General features: G+C 39.7%; 1 non-coding gene across 1 annotated transcript; it reads left to right on the forward strand.

Annotated features, from left to right (window-relative positions):
- The first annotated feature begins 10,682 nt into the window (after nucleotides 1-10,682).
- Nucleotides 10,683-10,789, forward strand: LOC114368692. Its single transcript, XR_003657388.1, has one exon. It is a non-coding gene; the product is annotated as a small nucleolar RNA R71 (small nucleolar RNA).
- Nucleotides 10,790-14,912: the final 4,123 nt, after the last annotated feature.

Consider the following 14,912-nt stretch of genomic DNA (forward strand, 5'->3'; position numbering starts at 1 on the left):
CTCGCTTTTGTCAGCCGCCCCACAATCTCAGTCATCCAGAGGCGGCGGGCTCGATGACAAACGAGAACCATTTGGTCCCGCACTTTCTTTTGCTATCTATAAGACTCAAAGCATGATAGCACGCAATGACTAACGTTGTCTTCTGCGCCTTTTGTCATCCAGAGGCGGCGGGCCTGCACTTTCGTTTTCTATCTATAAGACTCAAAGCATGATAGCATGCAGAGACTAACGTTGTCTTCTGTGCCTTTTGTCATCCAGAGGCGGCAGGCCCGATGGCATGCGGGAACCATTTGGTCCCACACCTTTTTGCTATCTATAAGACTCAAAGCATGATAGCACGCAGAGACTAACGTCGTCTTCTGCGCCTTTTGTCATCCAGAGGCGGCGGGCCCAATGACATGCGGTTATCCGCACACTCGATGAGTGATAAACGTGCAGAGTCAAATTCTACACCCTTTATCATTCAGGAGCAGCGAGTCGAGTGGTAAACGCGCATAGACGAATTTTGCACCCTTTATCATTCAAGAGCAGCAAGCTGAGTGGATAAACGCGTATAGACGAATTCTGCGCCCTTTATCATTCAGGAACAACAAGTTGGGTGGTAAACGCACATAGACGAATTCTGCGCCCTTTATCATTCAGGAGCAGCGAGTCGAGTGGTAAACGCGCATAGACGAATTCTGCGCCCTTTGCCATTCAGATTTCGCAAAATTGGGTGATAAATGCGCATAGACGAATTCTGCGTCCTTTATCATTCAGGAACAACAAGTTGGGTGGTAAAAGCACAGAGACAGATTCTGCGCCCTTTGTTATTCAGATTTCGCAAGTCGAGTGAGAAATGCGCAGAGACAAATTTTGCGCCCTTTGTCATTCGGGGACAGTAAGTCGAGAGGTGGGCGGAGACAAATTATGGTCATTTCGTGCACCTTTTTGCCATCCAGAGGCGATCGTGTCCGGTGGCACGCAGAGACAAATTATGGTCATTCTATGTCTCTCCACCCAGGCTCGATCGTGTCCAACAAAACGCGAAGACAAATTATGATCATTCTGCGTCTTGTAGCAACCAAGAGGAACAAATTCGACAGTATTAGGATGATGTGTCGATACTGTTCATTTTCAAATTTTTGCAGGTTCCACTGGCAGGGAGGTTCACTAGCCGAATGGTGTTTCGCTTGAACGAAATTAGTGTCTTATCTTTACTTCCCTTTTATCTCCAATAAAAGACAAGTAAAGAGGGGCAACTGTCATACCCTAATTTCATCCGGGGACCATCCGTTGTTGGGATGCGACCCTCGTTTGACCACTTCAAGGTATTTTGCACCCATGGTTAGGAAATTTGTGAATTTTCGAGACATGCCGGAAGCCAAAAGATAAGTGTTGTACACAATCCGTGAAGTTCCGTGGCATGCCGGAAATTAAAAGGAAGTGTTAGTGCGTAATCTGTAAAGTTCTGTAACGTTCTGGAAGGCAAAAAAGGGATGATTACGTAATCCGTAAGGTTCCGCAACATTACAGAAAGAAAACAAGTATCGTTACGAAATTCGTAAGTTTCTGTAACTTTACGGAAAAAGAATCACCAAAAAAAGGCAGGGGGTGTATTTAGTAAAAATGGGGGTTCAAATAGCAACCAGGCCCACTTGGGCCTTCCAGGATGTTCCTCCAGAAGGCGATTGCTTCTGGGGAAAGCAACCTAGCTCGCCTGGGCGAGCTGGGTGGCAAGCATCTCCTTCCTTTTCCTATAAATAGGGGAAGGAGGGAAGAACAAAAAGGTTCAGCCCTTCTGGTATCTGAGATTCACTTAAAATTAGTGAGAAAAATTGTTTCCGTGAAGAAAATCCAAGCCGAGGCGCTTCCGTAACGTTTCCGTGGGTGATTCCGGGAAGATTTTCAACTGTTCTTCGATGTTCTTCGTTCGTTCTTCGTCGTTCTTCGGTCTTCAACTGCACCCTTAGTGGTCCTCATTTGTTTTCACGTGCTTTTATTTTCGTTTCATTTACTTTCCATACCCCCTTTTGACGTGCTTTAGTCATTTACTTGAGTCATTTTCTCCCCTAATAAAAAATAAAATAAATTTCCACCGATCATTTGAATTGTAACATTCGTTAATTTCTGTTATAATGAAATCCGACCGTTCGGTCATGCCGTAACCACGTTGGAAACCAAAAAGAGGTAAAATAATAATATTATAATAAAAAATATCTTTTAGTAATATAAATCAAAAAAATCAATCGGACGTTTTTCTTTGGGATTTCTCTTTCTTAAATCGAATCGACTAATAGCCAAAGTGAAACTAAGGCTAAAATTAATTCATAAACCAAACTTTTGTCATCGTCTAAAAAAGCCATTTTCAAAGGTCCAACGCCTTGAAATGGTCTTTTCCGCTTTTATTGGTTAAGTGTAGATTTCTAAAAGGCCTAAAATCAATATGTAACTTTGTTACCTCTTTCAAAAATAATGAAATCATTAATGGTCCAATGCCTTAATGTTTTCTCACTTTTCAAAAGAATCGAAAGATTGTCTAATGGTCCAACGCCTTAAATGATCTTTTATTCAATAAAAACATATCTTGCAAAAAAGGATAAAAAATAACCAAAACGCTTTGTTCACAAAAGAACTACGTAGGTCTAATTTTCTCATTGCAATTGAGGAATATGTAGGAGCAAAGGGAAACGCCCTTGTCGACCACAAAAAGATAAAAATATAAAAAGGCATATAAAAGACATAAGAACGTAAAAAGGGAAAAGAATATAAATTGAAGTCATATTTGCACAATTGATTAAAGGCTGTCGTCCCTTGTGACGGACGCGTGGGGTGCTAATACCTTCCCCGTGCGTAAATACAACTCCCGAACCTTTCACTTAAAATTCGTAGACCACGTCTTTTCCGGTTTTTTTGACGTTTTTCTCAAATAAACGTTGGTGGCGACTCCGTGCGTATTCCTTTCTTGGAACACGACTCCCGCCGAAGCGTAGGTTGCAACAATGTGCAAAAAGGGGCACAAATCTATCAAAGAATACGCCCAAAGGTGGAGAGACCTGGCAGCTCAAGTGGCACCTCAATGACGGAGAAAGAAATGATAACAATGATAGTAGACACATTACCAGTGTTCTGTTATGAAAAATGGTGGGTTACATACTGATCGAGGCCGTACCCGAATCAAATAAACATGAAAATGCAGTAACTAGGAAGTGATCCTAGGTCGTTTCCTAATGAGCAATGATAAACCAATGTTCATAATACACTTGCAGTAACAGTAACGATTGGGAGGGGGGGTTGTTTGTTTTGTGATTTAAAGGACAGAACAAGTAAACTGGAATATGAAACTACTAATATTAAAAATGGGTTGTTTCCTCTGATTCAGAAGCCATTCTCTTATACTGGGTTATGGAGAATTCGTCCCTAACAGTTAACCACTTAATCCAACCCAGTTTCAATTTACTAAGCAAAAATCAACTTAGAGTTGTCAATATGTGATTAGGAAACACATACACCAGTTAGCCCTTCGTCCATTAAGCATGAACGCAAGTTAGGCTCAGAGGCAATTAATCAAACACGAGAAGGGGAAACTGCCAGGAAGCCACATTATAAACGAAACCTCAAAGAGAGTTGGGCTTCGTCCTCCAAAGGAAACAACACCAGAAAATCTAGCCTTCCATAGATTCAAACAGAAAACGCAAATGAAACTAAAAGCAGAAACGTAAATGAAGCAGAAACGTAAATAAAAGTATAAGAAGAAACAATAACGAAATTGTTATTAGAAGCAGAAAATGGAAAATTGCATTAAGAACGAAATAGTAGCATTCAAGCAGAAAAACGTAAAACCCTCAACAAAGCTTTGAATAATGAATAACATAACAGAATAGCCTTGCACGAATCCCAAGGCTGCTATTTAAAAAGAGTCACTCAAAGTCACTGGGCCTTATTACAATACTCTGGCCCAAAACGAAATAAACACTAAACCACATAAAATAAAATTGCGAAATTTCCTAATTAGAAATTAACTAAGTAAGTGCTGCTTTATTTGCCCTCTTCAAGTCCACAACCAAAATCCGGATTAAGCCTAATGTTTCATTAATTCCTGAAATTAGATTAAGAACATCAAATTAGCTAAATGAGCCCAAATAATAAAACTGCCTAATTAATTGACAATTAAGACCAATCAGTAATTAAAATGGTGCTAAAAGGGTTTAGAAAATCGAAGAAAATGATGGCACATCAAAACCCCCCATACTTAGCCTTTTGCACTCCTGGGCAAAATGAAACAAAGAACAAAATCCAAGGATATCAAAGAGAGACAAACGAAAACATTCACATATTTCTCAATGAACATCAAGGAATGAAAGGAATGGGTAACATCTAACATAAGGAGATCCGAAAAGTCAAGAGATTCATGAAAATCATCCAAGCAACCCAATCATGGCAAAATAGTTAATCAGCTCAAGAATGAAAAGTGATAAAGCCTCACAAGTTATACACTCTATCTCTCAAGTGTCTAGGCTACTATTTACCCTCAAAGTACCCATGAAAACAAACACCACATAAACTTAGCAAGATTCTAAAATTGACAATCAACCCATAAACACAAGCACATGAGGATCAAAAGGTGTTTTAAGGTTGTAATGGGGCCAAGGACAAGGTATGGAAAATATGGAATAAGTGGCTGAATCCCAAAGGAATAGAGGAGCAATGGGGAATAAGTGCATATTAAGAAAAAATAAGAAAATAAAAAGAAGTAAAGATAAAATTTAAACATAAAGAGTAGAACCAAGAGTCTCATCATTCTTTTGTCATTTAAGATCTTATTCACTCAACTTTATTGCTTTTCTTTTTCTTTTTCGATTTTTTTATGTACGTAGCCTTTGAGAAACAACATCTCATTCAGCATGTCCAACATTTAACCCATATACAATGTACATCAAGTATGGCCCAAAATACATCATGAAGCATAGCCAACAAAACATGTTATCCAATGAAACAAAAACCCCACACTTATTCCCAAAACAATTCCAAAGCTCCAAAATTCCTTAAGGATATGGTGATATCATGGTTTTTCATTTAAGGCTTGTAGTGAGCTTCAAAACAAGGAAAGGGAAACAAGGCTCAAAAGAGCTATCAAAGGAATTAATTCAAGGTAAGTCCATTTGGCTAGAAGCTTATGAGAAAAAAATTGCCTCAATCATTTCCAAATATGCATGTGAATTAGGAAGCATCAACAAGAATCAAGCCAAGGCTATTGTGCAAGCAATCAATGGGGCAAAACACACCAAATGATTATGAAGATGGATGGCTCAAATTCTCATAAAGGTAAACTCATCACTTTCAAATTGAGCTTTCAAAACTATCATGACATATATAGGAGAATCAAGGATTTCAAGTCACAAAATGTCAAGAACTTTTATTTTCAAAACAATTACCCATTTCTTGAACATATCCTATAATTCAAAGAAAAACATGCAAAGTTGTACATGCACACAAAATTGACCCAAAATATTAAACTAGAAATCCGACGAAACTAACAACATTAACAAATTAACACAACTAACAAATTAACAAAACCAACAAAACTAGCAAAACCAAAGAACACTCCCCCCCCCATACTTAAACAATACATTTTCCTCAATGTAGCACAATTAAAAGATTAAAAACAATTAAATCATCAAATAGAATCGGACAAGTGTAATAAAAGCAAAGAAGGAGATAGGAAAAGAAAAACTCCCTAAGTCATGGTGGAGGAAGAATAGGGTGGAGTAAGGAAGTCTCCTCCACCACTACGTCCACTAAAGAAGGGTTTGTGAGGAATGGCTTAAGTCGATGTCCGTTGACCTTGAAGCTCTTGTTTGTGGAGTCGCTTTTGATCTCAACTGTACCATAAGGAAAAACATTAGTAACAACAAAAGGACCAATCCACTTAGACCTCAACTTACCACTCATGAGTCCAAGCCTAGAATTATACAATAACACTTTTTGCCCAGCCATGAAGTCCTTCTTAACTATCATGCTATCATGGAACTTCTTGGTCTTTTCTTTGTAGAACTTGGCATTCTCGTTGGCTTCTAGGCGGATTTCATCTAACTCACTCTGTTGCAACTTTCTTTCCTCACCAGCTTGATCCATAGAGAAGTTGCAAGTCTTCACTGCCCAGTATGCTTTGTGCTCAATTTCCACTGGAAGATGACATGTCTTTCCAAAGACAACCCGATAAGGAGACATTCCTATGGGTGCTTTGTAGGCAGTCCGATGTGCCCAGAGAGCATCATCAAGCCTGGTACTCCAATCTTTCCTGCTTGGCTGCACAATCTTCTCTAAAATTCCCTTGATCTCCCTGTTAGAAATTTCTGCCTGTCCATTGGTCTGGGGGTGGTATGGTGTGGTACCCTGTGTACCACCCCGTACTTTTTAAGCAGGGCATGCATTGTTCTATCGCAAAAATGGGTTCCTTGACCACTAACAATTGCTTTAGGTACTCCATACCTGCAAAACAGATTAGACCTGACAAAATCTGCAACAACTTTAGCATCATTAGTTCTAGTGGGCTTGGCTTCCACCCATTTGGAAACATAGTCAACTGCAAGGAGAATGTAAACATAACCAAAAGAGACAGGAAAAGGGCCCATGAAATCTATACCCCAGACATCAAACACCTCACAGAATAGCATAGGTTGCTGAGGCATTTGTTGTCGCCATGTAAGTGTATTTCTTGCTCTCTGACACTGCTTACAAGTGCTGTAGATCTTCCACGCATCTTTAAAGATGGTGGGCCAATAAAATCCACAATCAAGCACTTTGCGAGCTGTCCTTTGAACACCCATATGACCTCCCGGTGCGGAAGAATGACAGAACTGCAGGACTGAGTCAGTCTCATGATCTGGAATGCATCATCTAATTACCTGATCACTGCACAATTTCCACAAGTAGGGGTCATCCCAAATAAAATACTTAGCATCACTTTTAATTTTATCTTTTTGGGCCTTAGATGCTGAGGGAGGAAAAACAGAAGCAACTAAATAATTGACAATGTTAGCAAACCAAGGAGTAGAAAGAGCGTCAGAAATACTAAACAGTATATACAAATGATCATCCGGGAAATCATCCCGAATGGGTGAATCCGCATCTGTTACACATTCGATCCGACTCAAATGATCAGCAACTAAATTTTGTGCTCCGCTCCTATCATGGATCTCCAAGTCAAACTCTTGGAGCCAGAGCATCCATCGGATCAACCTAGGCTTAGAATCAGCCTTCTTCAACAAGTACTTTAGAGCTGCATGGTCAGTATAAACAATAATGCGAGTACTTTAGAGCTGCAAATAAGATCGAAATTTTTCAAGAGCAAAAACTATGGCTAGAAGCTCCTTCTCATTAGTAGTATAATTCGCTTGGGCAGCATCTAAAGTCCTAGAAGCATAGTATATCACCCTGGGCAATTTATCAATTTTCTGAGCAAGGACAGCCTCCAATGCATAGTTTGATGCATCACACATAAGCTCAAAAGGGGCTATCCAATCGGGTGCTTGGATGATGGGGGTGGTAGTCAGCGCTCTTTTGAGGCAATCAAAAGCCTCTTTGCATCTGTCATTAAAGTCAAACTCCACCTCCTTTTGCAACAAGTTGGACAGTGGAAGGGCTACTTTGCTAAAATCCCTTATAAAGCGCCTGTAGAATCCTACATCACCAAGAAAAGATCGCACCTCTCACACACAAGAGGGGTAAGGCAATTGTGAAATAACAGAAATTTTTGCAGGATCTACTTCAATACCCTTATTGGAAATAATGTGGCCTAAAACTATACCTTGCTCAACCATAAAATGACATTTTTCTAAATTTAGAACAAGGTTAGTTTCAATGCATCTATTCAAAACTTTTTCCAAACTATCCAAACAACCATCAAAAGAGGATCCATACACAGTGAAATCATCCATAAACACCTCTATGCAATTTTCCAAGAAATCACTAAAAATACTAATCATGCACCGTTGGAAGGTACCAGGGGCATTGCACAGGCCGAAAAGCATCCTCCTATAGGCAAAAGTGCCGAAGGGGCAGGTGAATATGGTCTTTTCCTGATCCTCAGGAGCAATAGTAATTTGCATATAACTAGAAAAACCATCAAGGAAACAGTAGTGAGATTTACCTGCCAAGCGTTCAAGCATCTGGTCAATGAATGACAGGGGAAAATGGTCCTTTTTGGTAACCTGGTTCAGCCTCTTATAGTCAATGCAGACTCTCCAACTGTTCTGCACCCGAGTAGGAATCAGCTCCTCCATCTCATTTTTGATCACTGTGAGGCCGGTCTTCTTCGGGACTACCTGGACGGGACTCACCCATTGGTTGTCGGAGATAGGATAAATGATTCCAGCTTGCAAAAGCTTGGTTATCTCCTTCTTCACTACATCAAGAATCACGGGGTTGAGTCTTCTCTGTGGTTGTCTTACTGGTTTAGCTCAATCCTCTAAATTTATTCGATGCATACATGTGGATGGGCTAATACCAGGAATGTCCACCAGGGTCCAGCCTATAGCCTTCTTATGCTTCTTGAGAACAGACAACAACATCTCCTCTTACTCATCAGCAAGGGAGGCATATATAATCACTGGAAAACTTTTGCTATCATCCAAGTAAGCATATTTTAAATTTGATGGCAGAGGCTTCAATTCTGGTATGGTTGGCTGGATAGAAGGAGATGGTTTCTCATCCTGTACCTCATAAAGAAAGTCAGAGGTATGTGTACTTCCTGAAACATGGTTAGTCCTATCTGACTCTATAAAATCAATCTCGAGAGGTAAAACACCACCACCAGACATGCAATCAATATCACTTTCAGATTAACTCTCAGCATCAAATTCAGACATATGATCAAGTACAATTTCAGACTCAATGCATGAAGAGTGAGAGGCATGCAGATTAAAGTAAAGATCAGTCATTTATTCATCAACAACATGGTCAATTATTTCAGCACGAAATACAGCAAGATCTTCAGATGGGTATTTCATAGCATCCAGAATATTAAAATGAACAGGTATATCACCAAACTCCATGGATAGTGTGCCTGCATATACATCTATCTTAGTTCTAGTAGTTTTCATAAAGGGTCTACCTAGAATGATGGGAACTGATTCTTGAGAAAACTCATCCTCCATATTCAAAATATAAAAATCAACAGGGAAAATCAGTTCACCAACTCTAACTAAGACATCTTCTATGAAACCAACAGGATAGGAAACACTTCTATTAGCTAAATGAATTACCACATCAGTTGACTGCAAGGGACCTAGAGATAGAGAATTAAAAATAGACAGAGGCATAACACTAACAGAAGCTCCTAAATCTAGCATGGCATTGTCAAACTTACTATTCCCTATAATACAAGGTATGCTGAATGTACCTGGATATTTACATTTTTCAGGAATTTGGGGAACAAATTTACCAATCAATTCGAAGACATTTCTGCCCATGCTAATTTGTTCACTTCCTTTAAGCTTCCGCTTATTAGTGCATAACTCCTTCAAGAATTTAGCATATCTTGGAATTTGCTTTATTGCATCCAGCAGAGGTATGTTTACCTCTAATTTTCTAAATTTTTCCAAGATCTCTTTCTCTGCCTCTTCCATTTTTTTGTTGGAAACTGCTCTTGGAGGGAATGGAAGAGGAGGGATGTCTACTTCTGCAAATCAGAATTACTAGTGGAAGATTCACCTGCACAAAAATTGTTAGGTAAATTTTTGTCATCACCTTTTTCTGGAGTAGAGTGAAGTTTAGCAGGTTCATTTGCAGATGACGAAGGTGCTACGGGTTGAGGTCCTTGACACTGCTTTCTCGACCTCAATGAAATGGCACTGACATTTTTGGGATTTTGGACAGATTGAGAAGGCAGCTTGTCAAAATTCTGGGACTGTTGTTGATTTAATTGTGTAGCCAATTGTCCCATCTGATTGGTTAAGCTCTGAATGGAGGCTCTGGTCTCTTGTTGAAACTGCATGTTCTGCATGGTCATTTGCCTCACAAGTTCTTCGAGGGAAGGTTGCGGAGGAGCCTCAACTGTTGGCTGTTTCTGGGGCTGTTGCTGTTTTTGGATTAGTGGAGGAATGTATGGTCTGCTTGGGCCAACAACAGTTTGGAAGGAAGGAGCAGGCTGCTGTTGTTGTTGCTGAGGGCTAGACCATCTGAGATTAGGGTGATTCCTCCATCCAGGGTTGTATCTGTTGCTGGAGAGGTCATAATTGTTCTGTTGTGGTTGATTTTGTTGCTGAGGTTGAGGAGGTCTATTGTAAATGTTTGCAGCATAAGCTTCGGGCTGCTCAATTGCTCCAGGTTGCTGCATGGAAGGGCAAAGGTCTGTATGGTGGTCAGCAGAGGAGCACAAACCACAGACCCTTGCGACAGGTACAGATTCCTGGTTCAAGGCCAGCTGGGTTACCCAGTTAACCAATGCATCTAGTTTTCCTTCAAGCTTCTTAGTTTCAAATGATGCAGCTGAGTTTGTAGCTCCCTCGTGCACTCCTCTAATGACTATAGCATCATTTATGGCGCTAAACTGCTGGGAGTTGGAAGCCATCTTCTCAATTAAATTTCTGGCTTCAGCAGGAGTCATGTCTCCAAGGGCTCCACCACTGGCAGCATCTATCATACTTCTCTCCATATTACTGAGTCCTTCATAAAAATATTGGAGAAGCAGCTACTCCGAAATCTGATGGTGAGGGCAATTGGCACATAGTTTTTTAAATCTCTCCTAGTATTCATACAGGCTCTCTCCACTGAGTTGTCTAATGCCTAAGATATCCTTCCTGATGGCTGTGGTCCTGGAAGCAGGGAAAATTGTTTCTAAGAATACTCTCTTAAGGTCATCCCAGCTCGTGATGGACCTTAGAGCAAGGTAATACAACCAGTCCTTTGCCACTCCCTCTAAAGAATCAGGAAAAGCCTTCAGAAATATGTGATCCTCTTGGACATCTGGGGTTTCATGGTGGAGCAGACAATATGAAATTCTTTCAGATGTTTGTGTGGGTCTTCACCTTCAAGGTCATGAAACTTTGGAAGCAAATGGATCAGTCCAATTTTAAGAACATATGGGACATCCTCATCAGGGTATTCGATGCACAAGCTTTCGTAGGTGAAATCAGGTGCAGCCATTTCCCTTAGAGTCCTCTCACGGGGTGGAGGTTGTGCCATGTTCTCATAATAGAATGCTCAGAATCAGAATGCTCAAAATTATAATGCTCAAAATTAGGATGTTCAAAATCACCAATAACAGAATGCACAGATTCACTAGTAATGGAATGCTCAGGATGATCAAAAGGTATAAAATGATGCCTAACTAATCTATGAAATGTCCTATCTATCTCAGGATCAAAGGGTTGTAAGTCAGATGGATTGCCTCTAGTCATACACTACATTCAGCATGCACAACTAGTTGCCTTGTCATGTAAATAAAGGTGTAGGTTTGAACTACAGCTACCCTCAAATGATATCCAAATGACTTGAAATTTTTTGAGCAACCTTATAAAATGATGAGAAGATGGCACAAAAAATTTCAGGCAAAAATTCAAAGTCTAACTATGGTAGGTTAAGAAAAATAAGTGAATAAAACTTGAAAAATAAAAAAACTTTTGACAGAATCACTATTTTTGGACGATGGAGACCTCAGCCAGCCCAGGGCCTACTACCACGGCGTAGGAAATTTTTTTCTACCCCAAATACATATATAATAATTGTGATTCTGATAACCGGAGCAAAAGTTATGGCCATTTGAAGTTTTGACAAACACAAAATTCGCTACATTTTTGGAACTTTCAAATCTGACCAAACTAAAGGCTCTAGCTATTTTTCCCACTAAATATGGATTGAAAGAAGTTACCACAAAAAAATTCAGCCAAAAATAACAACCCTAGCTACTGAAACAAAAAATCCCAAATAATTCAGCATGGGTGGTCGCTAAAATCCGTCATTACATGATTTCTACTACTACTCTGTTTTGCCGCAAGCAAAAGTGGTCGCTAAGTCCGTTGCAAAACACTATTCACAGCAAAACACCCAAGACTGAAACAGGGAAGGTGCTTAATAGGAAAACTAAAATAGAACACGCACTAAACAAAATACCAGGACACTAAACAACACCAACACACATACTAACACAATACTAACAATTAAACATAAAACACGAAAGACTTAAACACTAACACGACACTAGCTATTATGAACCTTTGGACACTGCTCCCTGGCAACGACGCCAAATTTGATCGAGGCCGTACCCGAACAAATAAACATGAAAAAGCAGTAACTAGGAAGTGATCCTAGGTCGTTTCCCAACGAGCAATGATAAACCAAATGTTCATAATACACTTGCAGTAACAGTAACGATTGGGGGGGGTTGTTTGTTTTGTGATTTAATGGACAGAACAAGTAAACTGGAATACGAAACTACTAATATTAAAAATGGGTTGTTTCCTCTGATTCAGAAGCCATTCTCTTATCTTGGGTTATGGAGAATTCGTCCCTAACAGTTAACCACTTAATCCAACCCTATATCAATTTACTAAGCGAAAATCAACTTAGGGTTGTCAATACGTGATTAGGCAACACATACACCAGTTAGCCCTTCGTCCATTAAGCATGAACGCAAGTTAGGCTCAGAGGCAATTAATTGAACACGAAGCGTGCACTGATTAATGTTCACGAATTTGGGTTAACTAGTGAAGGGGAAACTGCCAAGAAGCCACATTATAAACGAAACCTCAAAGAGAGTTGGGCTTCGTCCTCAAAAGGAAACAACACCAGAAAATCTAGCCTTCCATAGATTCAAACAGAAAACGCAAATGCAACTAAAAGCAGAAACGTAAATGAAAGTAGAAGAAGAAACAAGAACAAAATTGTAATTAGAAGCAGAAAATGGAAAATTGCATTAAGAACGAAACAGTAGCATTCAAGTAGAAAAATGTAAAACCCTCAACAAAGCTTTGAATAATGAATAACATAACAGAATAGCCTTGCACGAATCCCAAGGCTGCTATTTAAAAAGAGTCACTCAAAATTACTAGGCCCTATTACAATACTTTGGCCCAAAACGAAATAAACACTAAACCACATAAAATAAAATTGCGAAATTTCCTAATTAGAAATTAACTAAGGTAAGCGCTACTTTATTTGTCGTCTTCAAGTCCACAACCAAAATCCGGATTAAGCCCAATGTTTCATTAATTCCTGAAATTAGATTAAAAACATCAAATTAGCTAAATGAGCCCAAATAACAAAACTGCCTAATTAATTGACAATTAAGACCAATCAGTAATTAAAATGGTGCTAAAAGTGTTTAGAAAATATAAGAAAATGATGGCACATCACACACCTTCAAGCTTTGCGAATTTGGTCTTCGCTGGCGAAATGATCAAAGTAGGTCTAAAAAGAGGCAAATCTGATCATCATGCTTTGATAAATGCAAAAACTGGGGCAAATGAAGAGGGTGAGAATGAGGGAGAAACCTATGCTGTGACTGCTATTCCTATACAACCAAGTTTCCCACCAACCCAACAATGTCATTACTTAGCCAATAACAACCCTTCTCCTTACACACCACCTAGTTATCCACAAAGGCCATCCCTAAATCAACCACAAAACCCACCTACCACACAACCAATGCTAAACACCACCTTTAGCACGAACCAAAACACCAACCAAGGAAGGAATTTTGCAGAAAAAAGCCTATAGAATTCACCCCAATTCTAGTGTCCTATGCTAACTTGCTCCCTTATCTACTTGATACTACAATGGTAGCCATAACCCTTGCTAGGTTTCCTCAACCTCCATTATTCTGAGGATACAACTCGAACGCAACATGTGCATATCATGGATGAGTTCCGGGACATTCCATTGAGCACTGTATGACCCTGAAGCATAAGGTGCAAGGTTTAATTGATGTGGGCTGGCTGAAATTTGAGGAGAATCACTTGTTGAATCCTAACATTGACAAGCAACACCACACATGGGGCAATTTTGAAAGCTGTTGTTAGATGTCTCTAATGACTCACTAGGATTTTCAAGTTTATGCCATTATTGTAAGCCACAGTTACAATGCTAAATAAAATGGATAAATTTGACATCTTTGTCCCTCATCCTCTCGTAATTACATCTTTGCTTCCACTGGAATGTGGGTGCAAGCCATTGGTTTGTTTGCTCAAGCGACATATGCTCCTGAGTTTGGTGAGGATGTCGTAAACAACGAGTAAAGCAGAAAAGTTCAAAAAGAAAAGGAAAAAAACATTTGATTGATTGTGTTTTCAAGTAAAAATATAGACGTTCATGTGACCTCATTTTATCATTCCAAAAAGTTTGTCTTTTTTAGAGAGAAGTGAGTTATCAAGAATAGGAGTCATTTGACTTAATCCGTCAATTGAAAAATCCTTCAACTATTTCTCGTCCTTGAAAGTCCTTTTTGAGAATCAGTCGCTTCTTTCATTCTTCCTTGCTACAAGGTTGTGAAAACAAGACAACGATTGATACCTCAAAGCCCTACACTAGGGCAATGAGGGGCACCATGCATAAACCTCAAGCAAACCTAGGGGCAGATTAGAAGTTCTCACCAAATAGGTTCCCTGCTACAAGGTCATGACGAAAGACAACGATTGGTACCTCAAAGCCTTACACTGGGGCAATGAGGGGCACCATGCATGAGCCTCAAGCGAACCTAGGGGCAGATCAAAAGTTCTCACCCATCTATGTTTTTTAAACAAAAAAAGGGGGGGACAAACCCTGGAATTTCAATGGATTGATTAAACATCAAACGACCCCATTGCAGTCACTCCAAAATGGTCAAGTGACTAAATCAAACAGAACACACACTCTAAGGGAGTTCCAGGAGGGATTTGCAAAATATAGGATAAGGTTGCCTTGAGAGGGCTACACGTCCTCTCCTTCAAAGGGCT

This window comes from Glycine soja, chromosome 1 (genome assembly GCF_004193775.1).
Source record: "Glycine soja cultivar W05 chromosome 1, ASM419377v2, whole genome shotgun sequence".
Classification (NCBI taxonomy): domain Eukaryota; kingdom Viridiplantae; phylum Streptophyta; class Magnoliopsida; order Fabales; family Fabaceae; genus Glycine; species Glycine soja.